The sequence below is a fragment of the Phoca vitulina genome, unplaced genomic scaffold (assembly GCF_004348235.1).
Source record: "Phoca vitulina isolate PV1807 unplaced genomic scaffold, GSC_HSeal_1.0 scaffold29, whole genome shotgun sequence".
Lineage (NCBI taxonomy): Eukaryota > Metazoa > Chordata > Mammalia > Carnivora > Phocidae > Phoca > Phoca vitulina.
Window position 1 is genome coordinate 415,461 of NW_022589732.1, and position 17,594 is coordinate 433,054.

The window sequence follows — 17,594 nt, forward strand, 5'->3', positions numbered from 1 at the left end:
CTAGAGGTTTATCAATTTTGTTGATCTTTTCAAAGAACCAGCTCCTGGTTTCATTGATCTGTTCTATTGTTTCCTTTGTTTGTATATAATTTATTTCTGCTGTAATCTTTTTTATTTCCTCCCTTCTGCTGGTTTTGGGTTTTGTTTGTTCTTCTTTTTCTAGCTCTTTTAGGTGTAAGGTTAGGTTGTTGATTTAAGATTTTCCTTGCTTCTTGAGGTAGGCCTGTATTGCTATAAACTTCTCTCTTAGAATTACTTTTGCTGTGTCCCAAAGGTTCTGAGCTATTATGTTTTCATTTTCATTTGTTTCCATGTACTTTTAAATTTCTTCTTAGATTTCTTGGTTGACCCACTCATTGTTTAGTAGCATGTTATTTAACCTGCATGTATCTGTGGTCTTTCCAGATTTTTTCTTGTGGTTGATTTCTATTTTCATAGGGTTATGGTCAGAAAAGTTGCCTGGTATGACTTCAGTCTCTTTGAATTTGTTGAGGCTTGTTTTGTGGCCTAATATTCTGGAGAATGTTCCATGTGCACTTGAAAAGAATGTGTATTCTGCTGTTTTAGGATGGAGTGTTCTGAATATATCTGTTAAGTCCATCTGATCCAGTGTGTCATTCAAAGCCATTTTTTCCTTGGTGATTTTTGTTAGATGATCTATTAATGTAAGTGGGGTGTTAAAGTCCCCTACTATTATTGTTTTACTATTATTAGTCCCTTTATGTTTGTTATTAGATGTTTTATGTATTTGGGTGCTCCCATGTTAGGTCCATAAATATTTATGATTGTTATATCTTTTTGTTGGATTGTCTCCTTTATTTTTATATAGTGTCCTTCCATGTCTCTCTCTCTTTTTTTTTTTTGAAGTCAGTATCTTTTATTTAGTTAATTTTGTTTATTTATTTATTTTATGATTTTTTTTTATTATTATGTTATGTTAATCACCATACATTACATCATTAGTTTTTGATGTAGTGTTCCATGATTCATTGTTTGCGTATAACACCCAGTGCTCCATGCAGAACGTGCCCTCTTTAATACCCATCACCAGGCTAACCCATCCTCCCACCCCCCTCCCCTCTAGAGCCCTCAGTTTGTTTTCCAGAGTCCATCATCTCTCATGGTTCATTTCCCCCTCTGATTTCCCCCCTTCATTCTTGTTTCTTTTTATGGACTTTGTTATAAAGTTTATTTTGTCCAAAATAAGTATTGCTACCCTGGCTTTCTTTTGACATTCATTTGCATGATAAATATTTGTCCATCCCCTCACTTTCAATCTGCAGGTGTCTTTAGGTCTGGCATGATTCTCTTGTAGACATCCTATAGATGTGTCTTATTTTTTTTTATCCATTCTGTCACCCTATGTCTTTTGATTGGAGCATTTAGTCCATTTACACTCAAAGTAAGTTTTTTTAAAAGATTTTATTTATTTATTTGACAGAGAGAGACACAGCGAGAGAGGGAACACAAGAGGGAGAAGCTGGCTTCCCGCTGAGCAGAGAGCCCGATGCGGGGCTCCATCCCAGGACCCTGGGATCATGACCTGAGCCGAAAGCAGACGCTTAACGACTGAGCCACCCAGGCGCCCCCACTCAAAGTAATTTGTGATAGATATGTATTTATTGCCATTTTGTTACTTGTTTTGTGGTTGTTTTTGTAGCTTTTCTCTGATACTTTCTTCTCTTTCTCTCTTTCATGGTTTGTTAGTTTCCTTTAGGGATATACTTGGATTCCTACTCTATTTTTTGCATATCTATTACTGTTTTTTTATTTGTGGTTACCATTCAGTTTATATACAACATCTTCTGCATAAAAAGTCTATAATAAGCTGATGGTCGCTTAATTTTGAACTCACTTTTTACTCCTCTCCCCTCCACATTTTAGATATTTAATATAGTGTTTTACATTCTTTTATTTTGTATTTCTCTTGACTTATTTTTATACTTCATTTTATACTTCATGAAGTATATTTATATTTATACTTCATGAAGATATACTTCATTTTTCTTTTTCTTTTGTCTTCTCGATATTTAGTTGTAGAATTTGTTCTGCCAGTGTTCCAATTGCTCTCTGCTTTATTTACTTAGATGTGAGTGATATCTAGTCTTAAACGTTGGACAGGGTGAGCTTAGGGTCCTTCAACTCTGCCGTCTTCACAAGCTCCCCATAGCATGTACTTATAACATAATACCATAAATATGATTGTTAAAGCTGTTTTTTAAACCTAACAGTATATGGCATAGACATGTTTCCATGTCACTCTTTGGAAGTTTTGGCATTTCCTATTTATGTATAGGACCCAGAAAGTCAAAAATTACTGGTGGCTCTGGAAGCATCCAGTTACTGTGAACATCCAAATAAAGTCTGTAAACGTCCTTAGCAGGGGAGAAAGTGCTTATTTATAAATGTGACCCCCATTTACATCACAATCTGCTGGAGGGAGACCAGATATCCTTGTTTCCTTATGTATAAAATATACATATACGTTCACAACCACAATCAAACAAAGCATCAGAGCCCAGTCAAGAAAACAAAAAGCACAGTAATTATTTTTAACAGAGCATTTAATAAAGAAGATTGATTAACAGTATCAGATTTAAGCAAAAAGGGAACGTTAAAGTAAAACATGTAAATACTTGCAGGTAGCAACTGTGACCCCTGTGGCTGGGGGAACAGAGGGAAGAGTTAGATTAGCAAACCTGTAAGCTTGGAGGGTCCCTGAGATGCTGGGACTAAGACTTCCACAGAGCGGGTGCCTCCACTTGCTGGTGGTACCTCTGAGTATGAGGCTGGTTCCAGCAGTGATGGAAGAAGCTCAAAACTGGAACTATACTTTGCTGCTGGGGCAAAAGGACATTGCTGGGGTAACAATGACAGGATTTAGGGGCGAAAGGGAAGGAGCAAATCCCTTCTTCCTCCTCCAGGCTTCTCCTCTCCCTCTATTGTTTCCATTTGCAAAATCTAACAGGAAATGCTCTCTCAAAAGAGAATGGCATTTGGAGACCCCAGGTCCCAGCTTCCTGGAGTAGAACAGAAAAAGGTGGGTTTGTAGCTGAGAGAAAATAGGTTAATCCAGCTCAGAGAGTGCTTGGATGTAAATGTGATTCCCATTTTGTAGTTACAGGGTGCTAAAGCAGATCTGGTCATTCTTGTTTCTCTGGTTATGAGTTATTTGTAAGTACAAGCAAAGAAAACTATGAAACAGACAAGTTGTCTAACTAAGTAAACATAAGTTCATGGCAATAGCGTTCTCCACTAATCTATGCTTAAGAAGTAAATCTGATTTGTCAATAAACCAATAGCAGTAGTTTCCAAAATTATTTTAAAAACATTTTTGATAGAAAAACTTAGTGAAGAAATTATTTATCAATTTATTTTTTTATTTTTATTTTTAAAAAGATTTTATTCATTTATTTAACAGAGAGAGAGAAAGGGAGAGAGCAGGAGCCAGGGGGAGCGGCAGAGGGAGACGCAGACTCCCCACTGAGCAGGGAGCTCAATGTGGGGCTCCATCTAGGACCTGTGATCATGACCTGAGCCGAAGGCAGATGCTTAACTGACTGAGCCACCCAGGCGCAGTCGGTTATTTATTGTTTTTAAATAAATTGGGGGGAAAGTTTGCATTATTTGACTTGGGAATTTGAAGACTTAACCCAACTCTGCATTCTACCACATATATTTAAAACCAGCATTTAGCTGGTAGTAAGTGGCCATAAAGTGTAAATAGGCTGCATATACCGAAAGGATATTTCTCTTTTTCTACTTGTGTTATTTAATTCCTTCCTTGAAGTAGCTCTCCTTTTAAAGTCCATGGAAACAAGGGTGCCTGTGTGGCTCAGTCGGTTGGGCACCAGACTCTTGATTTCTGCTGGGGTCATGATCTCAGGGTCAAGCCTTGTGTTGAGCTCCCCGCTCAGCAGGGAGTCTGCTTGAAATTCTCTCCCACTCCCTCTCCCTCTGTGCCTCATCTGCTTGGGTGCAGCTATGCACACTCTCTCTTTCTAAAATAAATAAATAAAATATTTTTTAAAAAGTCCATGAACACAGCCAGCCACTTGAGAAATAAGTAACCTATTGGTTACTTTGTGCTTGAGCAGAACTCTTGGTTATTTTATCTTTTTTACTTTTTATTCAGTTTTATTGGAAAGTAGAACATTAATTCATTCACTTTATTTAATGCCTTCAGTGTGTCTACTTTGTTAAGTGGTGGGGATATAAAGATAAAGAGACAGACCCTGCACTCAAGGGACTTGTGATCTAATAGAGGAAGATGGCTATGTACACAGTAACTGATTTAGCAGGATACCATGATACAATCAGATAGATGGTGCCATGAAGACATTAGAGGAATGGTCAATTCTGTCTCTGGGATGGGGATGCTTAAGAAAGTATCCACTGAGGAAGTAGTAGATATCAAGTAGATAGTGAACATAGGTGAATAGCCTTCATCGATTCTTCTTTTTACTTTGTGCATCAGATATTGTATGTGGAAATGTCAGAGATACTATACCAGTGAAATAGTAAGAACAAAACCACAGTGGTATAAGAGCCAAAAGGAAGAAGAAAGAATTCAGAAATATAAAAATCTTTGCCAAGAAGAGCAAGTTTTTTCAATTGTTTGAGAAATTTCTGTATTAAATTTGTTGGCATTGAAAAAATTAGCCAAAGGTAGGCTAAGCTTTTTATATCTGACCTTGAACTTTTATAATACACTATTTCATTTTCAGTTTAGTTAATCACATGTTCCCTTTGAATGTTATTTCAGCCATTTTTCCTTTGGCCTTATAAAATGCAAATTATACTGTACAAAAGCAATTTTAATATAGGAATTGCAGACTCCATTTGTCTTCACAAAGTATGTGCCATAATCAGAGAATATTTAGCTGTATAACTGATGGTAGAATTTAGCTTGGAGTGAAAATATGGCAGCAAGTGAAGCATATTTGAGGGAGGAATTCAGTCACAAATACGTGGAGTTTTGGTAGTTTGGATTTTTTTTTTAAGATTTTATTTATTTATTTGACAGAGAGAGAGAGAGAGCACAAGCAGGGGGATCAGCAGGCCGAGGGAGAGGGAACACAAGAAGGGGGGAGTGGGAGAGGGAGAAGCAGGCTCTCCACTGAGCAGGGAGCTGGATGCGGGACTTGATCCCAGGACCTTGAGATCATGATGTGAGCTGAAGGCAGATGCTTAACCGACTGAGCCACCCAGGCACCCCTGGGTAGTTTGGATTTTTGAACAATGTATTTGATCATGAATTGAAGGATGGGTCTGGGAGTTTTCCTAGTGATTTTTAAGGGGAAAAATATCATCAAAGGGTTTAAATTCTCTTTTTATTAAAAAATGGAATATGTAATTGGATACTTTATTACTTCAGTGAAAGACATATTTCAGGTATAGTCCATTGTAATTTGAGCTCCAGCTAACAAGACCTAGCTTTAGAGGAAGGGATTATACCTGGACATAGAGATTATGTTTTGTTGGAGTAAGAATTTGGAATAATGATTTTCAAATGACTTCTGAGCCTTCTGGAAAACATGTTAATATGTAGATTTTCAAGCACTCTCCCTCCAACTCCCACCGTGAGATTCAGAATCAGTTGATTTGGGAAAAGTTCCATAAATTTGCATTTTTTAATAAGCACACCAAGTGATTCTAATATAGATAGCCTGGACTACACTTTAAGAAAGACCATAGAAATTTCTTCCTTCTGAAATTTTTTTAATCTAAAATTTTTTTTTCATAATGCAGAATACAGAGCTATTGGAAGGTAAAAGTATTAGAACAATTCTTGCATTCTTATCAGTGATTTCTGCTAAAGAAAAATGACTTTCCTAACTTAATTAATGCCTGCAAGCATGAGAGTGATGATTGTGTATGGTCTTGTTAGTGATTTGTTCCCTTTCTTTTTCTTCCTTTTTTTCTTCAGGTTTTTCTATTTTTCATACACTCTCCTGATTCTTCCTCCTTTGTTTCGATTGTACTGTATCTACATTGTCAGTATGTACAGACATTACATGCTACACTAACTCCTTTATAACTAAGATCATTTAGACTTAGCTCTATGGGTAATATATATTTAATGTTCAGTTCTTATGTTGGATATCTCCCAAATCATTTTGTGTGCTGAAAGCTTCTGTAAGAAGGGTTCATGGGAGCAATCAGTATTTCCTAAGTATATTCATAACAGTTTATCTGTAGCCTTTTTATACTAGCAAACAAGGTTAGCTGGATTTAAATCCCTCATGTGAGAGTTTCCCTATTTTTTTTCCTGGAATACCTTAATTTTTCTCTTCTTGAATACTTTAAATATGTTATTCCATTGTCTTGTGGCATAAAGTATGTTGCTGTTGGAAAGACCAATGACAATCATATTTTTTTTCCTTATAAATGACTTGTTCATTGTGTCTGGTAGTCCAAATGATTTTTTCTTTTTACTTAACATCTAATACCTTTCACTAGAATGTGTTTCCGAGTTAGCTACTTCAGGTTGATTTTTCTAGGTTCAAGAAATTTCCTTAAAATATGATTTATGTTATCCTTTATTTCATGAAAGTTTTCTTAAATTACAGATTTTAATGTTTGTTCTGTCCCATTGTTTTGATTTTCTTCTTCAGAGGCTCCTATTATATAGAAGTACCCCCTCTTTATATTCCATCTCTATCACTTTCTCTAAAATTTCTTTTAAAAATATATATTTTTAAAGATTTTATTTATTTGACAGAGAGAGAGGGAACACAAGCAGGGAGAGTGGGAGAGGGAGAAGCAGGCTTCCCGCTGAGCAGGGAGCCCGATGCGGTGCTTGATCCTGGGACCTGAGACCATGACCTGAGCCAAAGGCAAACACCTAAGCCTAACGACTGAGCCACCCAGGCGTCCCTCTTTTAAAAATATTTTTAAAAATTTCATTTTGCCTTAAAATACTTCCATTTTCTATATCTCTTCAGTTATTTTTCACCATGTTTGTTTGTACCTTAGTTTCTTCTAATGTAATGTTAATTTCTTAATTTAAACTTGTTTAATTCTTTCCTGAGTTCTTTATCCTCTTTCTCAAATCTTCCCTTTTGCCATTCATAGTAAAGTTTTTTTTTTAATTCTGAGTTATTTCTTCTTTTATAGCTTCTATTATTTAAAACATTTCTTTTTGCTTGTTCTGAAATTTTAAATTGGAGTGCATGTCTTTCTGGCCTATTTTCACACTCTCTAGGGATATCTCCTACATTATTTGACTTCTTTCTTTCTTGTGGAAGGAATTGAGGGAGACCCCCAGCGAGTTGCAGAACTGAGGTCCTTCGACCAATAGCGCTTGAGGAACTGGATCCTACTAACAGCCATGTGAATGACTTGAAAGTGGATCATCCTCTATTGAGCCTTTGAATGAGACCACAAATGCAGCTGACACCCTGATTGTAGTATTGTGAGAGATTTTGAACCAGAGGTACCCAAATAATTTATATTTGGATTCCTGATCCACAGAAATCCACAGATAATGTTTATTGTTTTAAACTGTTAATTTTAGAGTAACCAGTTACATGGCAAGAGATAACTAATACACAGGTCATAAAAGTAATAAGTGTCTATGTTGGCTTGGAACCCAGGGGATCTGATTTCAGTGTCTGTATTCTTCACCTGTATGTGACACTGACTTTGATTAACCTATACCTTTATGAGCTACTATTTCTACCAAATTAAATTTGACAATCCTCCAGTCCTTTGATTCTATTCATTCTTCTTTGAAAGAAACTTTCCAAACTAAAAATTTCCTGAACTGAGTAATAAGTGAACACTTCCTTTGAGTCATGGAAATTTAGAGTTAGGAGGAACCTGAAAATTCGTATAATCCAAATCTGTCTTTTCCCAGTTTTCACAGATGAAGAAATTAGGCCCAGAAAAATTAAGAGACTTGCCTGAAGTTACAGAATTAGCGAAATAATGAGGATTAAAGCCCAAGTCTCTTAAAGTCCAGTTTAGGGCCATGAGCAGGTACATACTGAGTTCTACATGGTCATAGCTCACTACTACATTCTGAATCTGGAGTAGATTCAAGTTGATTCCCCTTCAGTTTTGCTGTACAAAAACATAGGGACCCCCAAGGGATAGCTGACAAATAATGAGTAGGGTATTTATTTTCTTTGCTCTTAGGCTCATCTCCCCTGAAAGAGGGATCAACAGCTGGTGTCCAACTGAATGACTGTCTTCCAATCCCTTAACCACAGCACTGAATCCAACATAGCAATGAAATTTCATATTGAAAGCCAACTCCAAATGATTTGTCTTGGCTCGTCAGACTGCTCATTGAGAAGCATTTCCTGAGCTGGAGTGGAAGGGGCTGTGTTCAACCAGTAATGGCAGCCATGAGAGGAGGTTGAGGGTGTGATGGAGTGTGTGCCATGTACTTGCCCACTGACATTTCTGCAGATTTAGCAGCCTGGTCCTTCCTTTGATATTCCAGTCTTTCCCTGCTATGAACCCTTCTTGCCACATAAGCTGCCCAGGAAGGGTCACTTTCAATGCTCCATTGACCTTCATTTCTGGCATCTTTTTCTTCTCATTTGATGGTGAGTTTCAGCATATAAGTGGCATGGGTGGAATTTACCTTGTAACTGAGTGTAGTGTTGGAAGCAGAGCCGGTTCTCACATCCCTGAGGTTGGATGCTTTTATGGCTTTGTAGGCTTCATTTCTGGCTGGATCTAAAAGTCACATTGCCAGCAGACTTTCATTCAGCCCATCAGAAAAAAAAATGCAGGAAGATACAATGTTGCACATGCTTATTCTTTTGTCTTTTGCAAAACACTCCATTTTCCTCAGTCCCAGGGGGTCATGGGAATAAATTTACAGGTGAGTGTTAGTCCAGGTATCTTGGATGACAAGGTAAAATATTGGTCTTGTAGATCAAAAGCACAATTAACATGTGCCTTGGAACTTGGACAACTGTAGGAGCTGTGAGGCCGGGGCTTAAATATCTCCACGGGTGGTAGTTTCAACATAGTACTGCCAGCTTTTTTTTTTTTTTCTTTTCATTTTGGCAAAGTTGAGTGTTGGGCAATGTTAGAATTCAGGTAAATGCCTGGGAAAGTTCATTTCCTTCTATTCTTCTGCCTGCTGCTTAACTTTCTTCTATTTCGATTCATTCTATTTTCTTTTCAATGACCCATGTTTTCTCTATTATTTTTAGCATTGGAATATTGAAACCTCAATTAAAATTTTTATTTTTCAGAATATTTTTAATCAGAAATCTATATTATTGAAATAGTAAAAGAATGGTAGGATGCCTTCTGACAACTAGATATCCTCTGGTCTTGACTTCTGGAAAACACAAAACCCCTCCTCTTTTGGTGGGAAAGTAATAAAAGCCTGAACATGACTTGATGCTTTGAGTTGTGGAACTTGGGTAAGTCAGTTTGGATCTATATGCTTCATTTGTCCCTAAGTATAAATGTGTGTGTGTTGGGGGAGAGAGACAGAGTGACAGAGAGAGATAGTTTTCTGAACCTTTAGAATCCTGAGATTATGGAAGAAAAAGTTTGAGGTAATGAGAATCCTGTCCTCCCTCAACTTGAACAACTCTGTTGTTAGTTTTCTGTAAGGGCTTTTTGCATTAGAGTTTATTTGAAAGATGGTTTCTATTGTTTGAAATGTGAAAACTACCAGCATCAATGAACCTTAGGTTCCTTCTACTTCGAATAGTTTATATTACCTACATATAATCAGATAGTCCTAGGTTGGAGAGAAAGCCCCATGTAATGTTTAAAAACATCATCTCTGTCAGATGTCTCTGTCTTTGCATCACAACCACACCCTACTGAGGCCTTAGTTATTATCTTCTTTAAAGTGGAGATAATATTTTTTGTTTGTTTTTTATTTTTTTAAAGATTTTATTTATTTATTTGAGAGAGAGAGAGGGGGAGAACACAGAGAGAGAGAGAGTGAGAGGGAGAAGCAGACTCCCCACTGAGCAGGGAGCCCGATGTGGGACTCCATCCCAGCACCCTGGGATCATGACCAGAGCCAAAGGCAGACGCTTAACCGACTGAGACACCCAGGTGCCCTAAAGTGGAGATAATATTTGTATCAATTTCATAGGATTGTGGTGAGAACCAAGTGAGCTAGTTCACAGTGTTCAGCAAATCATAAATAATCAATAAGTGATAGGCATTATTATTAATCTGAAAAAACATTGGCATTATACATGGTATGCACTCTTCCTTTACTACATCATTTATGTTTATTTCAAATAAGTTTCTCCTAGAACCAATTCTAAAAGCATTGAAATAGAATATCTAATACTCTGCTGCTTTTTTAGCTTGACATCGCAAGGAAAATTTATATGATTTTAGAATGTTCACTTAAGTGCAAACTGATCTGTAAAATATACTGTACCATCACATGGCTATGTAGGTTTTGTCCAAAAGGTTTCAGTGAAAAGTTGAAATGAAAATAATTTAAGATGAAATGAACTGTTTCTGTGAATGATGCTTTACTGAAAATCAGCTTTTTCATAAAATTTAAGCATGTATTTGCAGAACTTTATTTTTCTTTGAGTTTTTGGGTCTCAATCTCTTTATCTGCAAAGTAAAGGGACTGGACCTGATAATTTTTCATATTTAATATTGATGATTCTAAGTTTCTTGTCATGGGATGTGGCATTTCAATCAATTCATCTAAATTCTCCAGGCATCTGTTTCTTCAGCTGCAAATTGAGAAAAGAATGTTCTTAGCTATCTGCTACCTTTAATTCTAGCACTAGAGTTTTGTCTTTTCTTTTTATGCTTCTCCTCATTACTCTTTGGTTACATAATCATCTAAAGTGTATCACAAAATAATTTCTAGGCATGTATTTTTAGGTGCATGGTTAAAAGTTTATCAACCTATACCGGGCAATTTCTGAGTGTTCCTTGGGATGCAATGGTGAAAAAAAACAACACATTTTCTGCCTCAGACATCAGACCTATGATGATGATGGTGATAATGATGAAGAAAATAAAGATAGTAAATGCAAACATCATTGCTTTAATTGGAATAAGTACAACATTTACTGGAAACAAAAGTTAAGAAAACCCAAATCAGCCGGGGGTAGGCTGTTTGTGAAGGCCAAGGCAACAGAAAGTATTCCAAGCCAGAGGAATACTGATTGCAAAACACAGAGCTCTAGATGAGAGAGCAATACTAGACTGGGAATTACAAATCTTTTAGCATTGTTGGAGTATGAAATGTAAAAAGAGAATGAGGTGGGATTGCTAAACAGGGGCCTACTAAGAGCTCATTTAATTGAGTAATGTCTGGCCATATGTTGAGATTATTCAAACATCTCTGAAAGCCAAGGTTTTAAATTAAAATAGGAAAGCAGTTTTAATATAAATTTCTGAAACTCTTACAAAAATACAGGAGTTCAGGATCAATAGTTTTATATTTTGTTAGAAGAAACTAGACCAGGGAAACTAATTAAGGGTGCCTGGAAAACAACACCAAATTTATTTTACTTTAAAATGTTTCCTGAGGAGTTTTCTTCATCAGTTGAACACTAATCAGACATGAATTTCTAAGGTAAGTGTAAGATAACGTTCCTTAAAAAAAAATCTCTTACTTACCACCTCACACCAGTCAGAATGGCTAAAATTAACAAGTCAGGAAATGACAGATGTTGGCGGGGATGTGGAGAAAGGGAACCCTCCTACACTGTTGGTGGGAATGCAAGCTGGTGCAGCCACTCTGGAAAACAGTATGGAGGTTCCTCAAAAAGTTGAAAATAGAGCTACCATATGATCCAGCAATTGCACTACTGGGTATTTACCCCAAACATACAAATGTAGGGATCCAAAGGGGTACGTGCACCCCGATGTTTATAGCAGCAATGTCCACAATAGCCAAACTGTGGAAAGAGCCAAGATGTCCATCGACAGACAAATGGATAGAGAAGATGTGGTATATATATACAATGGAATATTATGCAACCATCAAAAGGAATGAGATCTTGCCATTTGCAATGACGTGGATAGAACTGGAGGGTGTTATGCTGAGCAAAATAAGTCAAACAGAGAAAGACATGTATCATATGACCTCACTAATATGAGGAATTCTTAATCTCAGGAAACAAACTGAGGGTTGCTGGAGTGGGGGTTGGGGTGGGAGGGATGGGGTGACTGGGTGATAGACACTGGGGAGAGTATGTGCTCTGGTAAGTGCTGTGAATTGTGCAGGACTGCTGAATCTCAGATCTGTACCTCTGAAACAAATAATGCAATAGATGTTAAGAAAAAAAAGAAGAAGAAGATAGCAGGAGGGGAAGAATGAAGGGGGGGAAATCGAAGGGGGAGACGAACCATGAGAGACGATGGACTCTGAAAAACAAACTGAGGGTTCTAGAGGGGAGGGGGGTAGGAGGATGGGTTAGCCTGGTGATGGGTATTAAAGAGGGCACGTTCTGCATGGAGCACTGGGTGTTATGCACAATGAATCATGGAACACTACATCTAAAACTAATGATGTAATGTATGGTGTAATGTATGGTGATTAACATAACAATAAAAAAATCTCTTATGGGTTTTAATAATTTGTGAACTTGAAGATTTTATTTAAAATTCTCCCAGTGATTTTTTTTTATTGCCTTGCTCCATTAAAAAAAATCTACATAATTGATTACCTGGCATCTGATCTATTCCTATGATCCAATTTGAGTGAATTGAAAATTATTCTTTTCTTCAATGAAATGGAAAGATAAAGACAAACAATAAACATGTTCTATTAAAACAAAAAGACTGTCAATTATTCTAACTCTGGTTGAATTTTTGTAGAAAGAGCACACAACTCAGAAGCTGTGAATTCAAGATTCTGCTATTTATCGTTTCAATAATGGTTTTATAAGCATACGTTACCTCATTAGCTTTTCTAAATTTAAAGCTATACATCCATATGGTTTAAAGAATCAAATTGTTCTAGAAGACTTGTGTAAAAGCCAGAAGTACCATATGCCTTACTTCCATTTTCCATTTCCTACAGGCAACCACTTCTAACATTTTTAGTTTCTTTTTTTTTTTTAAGATTTTATTTATTTATTTGACAGAGATAGTGAGAGAGGGAACACAAGCAGAGGGAGTGGGAGAGGGAGAAGCAGGCTTCCCACAGAGCAGGGAGCCCGATGCGGGGCTCGATCCCAGGACCCTGGAATCATGACCTGAGCTGAAGGCAGATGCTTAATGACTGAGCCACCCAGGTGCCCCCCAACATTTTTAGTTTGATTCTATTTTTACCTCCATACCTCTAAATGACATGCTTATATTGGTACTTCTTAATTTTTAAAAGTTTATCATTATCTATTAATGTTCTCCTAAAGCACCTTTTCACCACTGCCCTCCTCAAAGCCCCCACTGCTCCTCTGAATATGTTTATACTCTTCAAGCATTTTATTTAATTTAGAAGAAATCTCAACCTTGAGACTTATGATCTACTCCAGTTTGAGCTCTCCTTTCACTATTATCCTGAGGACCCTCTTTGCCTCTGTCATGTGCTGGATCTCTTGTATCCTATGTTTCATGTTTTTCTCTTCATCTTGATTTACTCCCTTGCTTTGGTGACACATGATCTTCAGTAGCTTACTCAGAAATAATACAAGGAAAATAATCTCTTTTGAGAGATCTCATACCTAAGAAGGAATTTGTCATGTATGATTGATATTTTTGCTGACTGTAAACTTCTACATTGGAAATTATTTTCCATCAGTCACTGCTCTCTCGCCTTTTAGCTCCTGGTGTTTCGTCCATTTGGCTGCTGTATTTTCTCTGTACCTGCACCCAAGAAGCTTAGCACTGGTGGATAAAGTCAGGACAAGCAGGCAGATCCTATTATAAATTTGTGACTACCAACATCATCTGGACTCTCAACAGTACCAATTCATTCTTTTACAGAAGCAAAAGGCTATTTTAAAAACTCTGTAAACAAACAAACATGAAAATCTCTACTTTCCTCAACCTTTAGCAGCTCTCCTTCCCCCACATTCTCAGCAGGTAATTTTGACTTTTACTCTTTTGGGAAAATAAAAGCCATCAAGGTGACAATTCCCTTGAGTTCTAGAAATGAAATCTACAAAGTGACATACATTTACACCTATCTGTTCATCTTTGGATGAACAGTTTTGCTTCTGTTTGTGTCTTGGAGTCTACTCTGTTCATGCTTGCAAAGCCCTATAATATTGATTCCTCCTCTTTTTTTTCTTATATATTCAATTTCTGTCAAATGGATCATTTCCAGTGGTTTCTCCAGTGCTCAAAACACACCCATTAAATTTGTCATCCAACTTACCAGCCAACCAACCCAATAAACAACAAACAGCCCTTCTTGTACCTACATTATCCTTCAGCTATTGCTCTCTGCTCCCCTTTTCAGCCAAACCTTTCCCAAAGAGTTGTCCTTACTCCTCATTTCATTAGCTATATTCACTCCTTCACCACTCCATTCTGATTTTCTTGCTAACGTCCCAGTGACCTTCATCAAAAAATTTTGACCTTCCTACTATTACAAAGATCATCACATTTTCTTTTTTGAAGTAGTCTTTTTTCCCTGGGCTTGCATAACAAAACTTTGTTTTGTTTTGTCCTTCCTTCCATCTCCTTTCCTATAATATTGTCATCTTCTTGATTACTAAATGTTAGAATTTGTGAAAGGCTCTTTCCTTGGTTCTCCCTTCTAATTCTCTTCTCTTTCCCTAAACAGTTTTACCTATGTATATGGCTAATTACTGCCTATAAACAAATAAGTAACATGTTTTTGTCTCCAGTCAAGATCTCTTTTCTGAACTCCAGACCCATACATCCAATTGCTTATATTACATATCTTTTTCGGGTCTTAATGGTACCTTAAACTCAATATGCCCAGTTCAAATTCAACTTTATTCCAGTGAAGTCAATCCTCTTCCAGTGTTTCTATTTTAGCTAATGGTACCTATCTTTCTCCAGTTATGTTGGCCAAAACTCTAGAGTCATTCTTGACATTTCTTTGTCCATCACCCCATATCCAATCCATCATCAATCTAGTTGGTGACATTTGCAATCACAATATTTCTCAAATCCTCTCACATTTCTCAATCTTCACCACTCTAGGTAAGCTACCAGTATCTATTATCTAAACTTCCTGGATAGTCTCTTAATTGGTGTACTTCTATCCTTGTCCCTCAATCTATTCTCCATACTATAGCCATTGTCATTTTTTAAAATGCAAATCTAAGTACATTATCTTTTACTTAAAGCCTCTCCATGGCTTCTTTCTGTTCTAAGGATAAAGACAAAAACTCCTTAACTTGGCCTACAGGGCTTACATACTCTACTCCTTACCTCTCTTCCCTCAGCTGGCACCATCTCATTCCTTACTTTCTTTTACCAGCTTTGCTGATTTCCTTTTTGGTTCTCCACTGAAGGAATGTACACTGCCTCCTCCCACCACAGGATCTTTGCTTATGCCGATCCTATTGAGAGCCAATATAGCTTAGCGGCTAAGTCTAATTTTCAAGGGAGACTTCCTGGGTTCAAATCCTGATTTTATAATTTACTGAGTTGTGTAAATTTGGGTAATTTATTTTACCTCCTGTGCCTCAGTTTCCTCAACTGGAAAACAAGGATAATTACAATATCTATCTTCAGGGATGTTAGGACGATCAAATAGTCATTTGTAGGGAATGCAGACATCTTTGTGGTCATTGCTTTCACGCAGTTCATTCCTCCGCTAAAGTTCAAACCCAGATCACTCCTCTTATCACAGCAAAGTGGTCAGCTGCACAAGAAGTGGACAAGAGGCTTACTCTTTACTCTGAGGAAAGGGATTGTTTTCTTGAATGAAGTGAGGAGGGAGTCTCACTCTCCTCTTTCTTGCCCAGTTAAATTCTTCTCAAACTTCTATTCAGCCCCAGAGTCATTTTCTCTGAGAAGCCTCCACTGACCTCTCTGATTGAATCTAATTACTCCATTACAGATTTTTTCCTATCTTGAGTCTCTTATTTGTAATGCTTAATATAGGTGCAATTTTATATTTTTCTGAATGATTTATTTATTTAGATCAACATTCTATCTTTCTCACTAGAATGTCAGCTCCAGGAGCCTAGGGATGGTGTTTGTTTTTGATAACTCTTCTTTGGGCCTAACACACTATCCAGCACATCCCAGATTCCCCCCAAATAGTTCTTGGCAGAAAAAGATGGCAAACATCCCTGATGGAAACCTTCTTGATAACCTGTTTTGGTGTTTAAGTTAGAGCTTTGCACAGTAATTAATAAGTTCAGAGAAGGAACACATGGCAGTCAAGCAAGCAGGTAAGCTGTTATCTGCTCCCAGTTTTTCAGCAGGTGACTCTGAGCAGGAAGGTTTTCCACTCAGTAAGGTAGGGTTTTGTGGAAATTATGTGCCAGGTACATGGACCTGGGTTTGATTCTTGGCTCCATTATCTGATGCTATGTGAACTTAGTCATGTCACTTGACTTCCCAGAGTCTTAGTTACCTCATCTGTCAGGACACCACAGTACATGGCACCGTTCTTTTTAACTAGGCAACTGAACCTATACGAGTTTCTATTGACCCTAAGTATAACTTGCCCCTTGTGTAAGCCAGTAAGCCTCCCTCTGTGGCACAGTAACAAACTGCTTTCCCATTCCAACCCCCACCCCCAAAAGAGTAAAAAAAAAAAAAAAAAAATGTGCTTTTGGTCACAAAACAAACAGGGATGAATCAGTGTGAACGCAAAATGGGAGTGCCAAGGGCATGCCTGGTGCAAGCAAGTTTCTTCTTCCCTGGTGCATCAAGTCTAAGTTTACAAGTGGCGGTGGGTCGCCTGGCCTGGGCAGTTAGGATCATAGGATCATTTGCTGGTCTTCCTCTATGAGACTGACCTTGAAAACAGAGAAGAGCCCTCGGTCCCCTGACAAAACAGGCTGCCTAGATGCCAACTGGATTCAGCTAACCACCATTTCCATCTTACAGGCTCTTTTCTTAGCCACCCTGCCCTCCCCCCCTTTTAAATCAGCTGAATCAATTCCTTGAGAATCACATAGAAAATGACTCCCTCCTCACTTTATTCAAGAAAACAATCCCTTTCCTCAGAGTAAAGAGTAAGCCTCTTGTCCACTTCTTGTGCGGCTGACCACTTTGCTGTGATAAGGGGAGTGATCTGGGTTTGAACTTTAGCGGAGGAATGAACTGCGTGAAAGCAATGACCACAATGATGTCTGCAAGAGATGGACATTGTTTCTTCCGCTAGTCTTCTCCTTTCTCCCTCCTCTTGTTTCAAACTTGTGGGACCGACGGGGGCTGTGAGTTAAGAGGGTGTAGTGTGTGTGTGTAAATAGAAGGGGAATTACGTGTGCATTTGGTGTGCGTTCAGAAAGTGTTGTGCTTAAACCTGGTAAGTGTCTGTGTTTGAAAAACCATGGAAGTATACGTGCGGGATAAGATTTGTACGAGTAAGTGCAGAAAAGCGGTAGTGTGTACGTGGTGAGTGTGCGCGCGCGAGTGTGTCCGAGCGCCAGGGGCGGCCCGCCCGCGCGCCCGCCCGCCCGCCGTGGCTCCCCGTGGGCCGGCGGGGCCAATGAGCGCGCGGCGGCAGGGGCGGCGGGCGG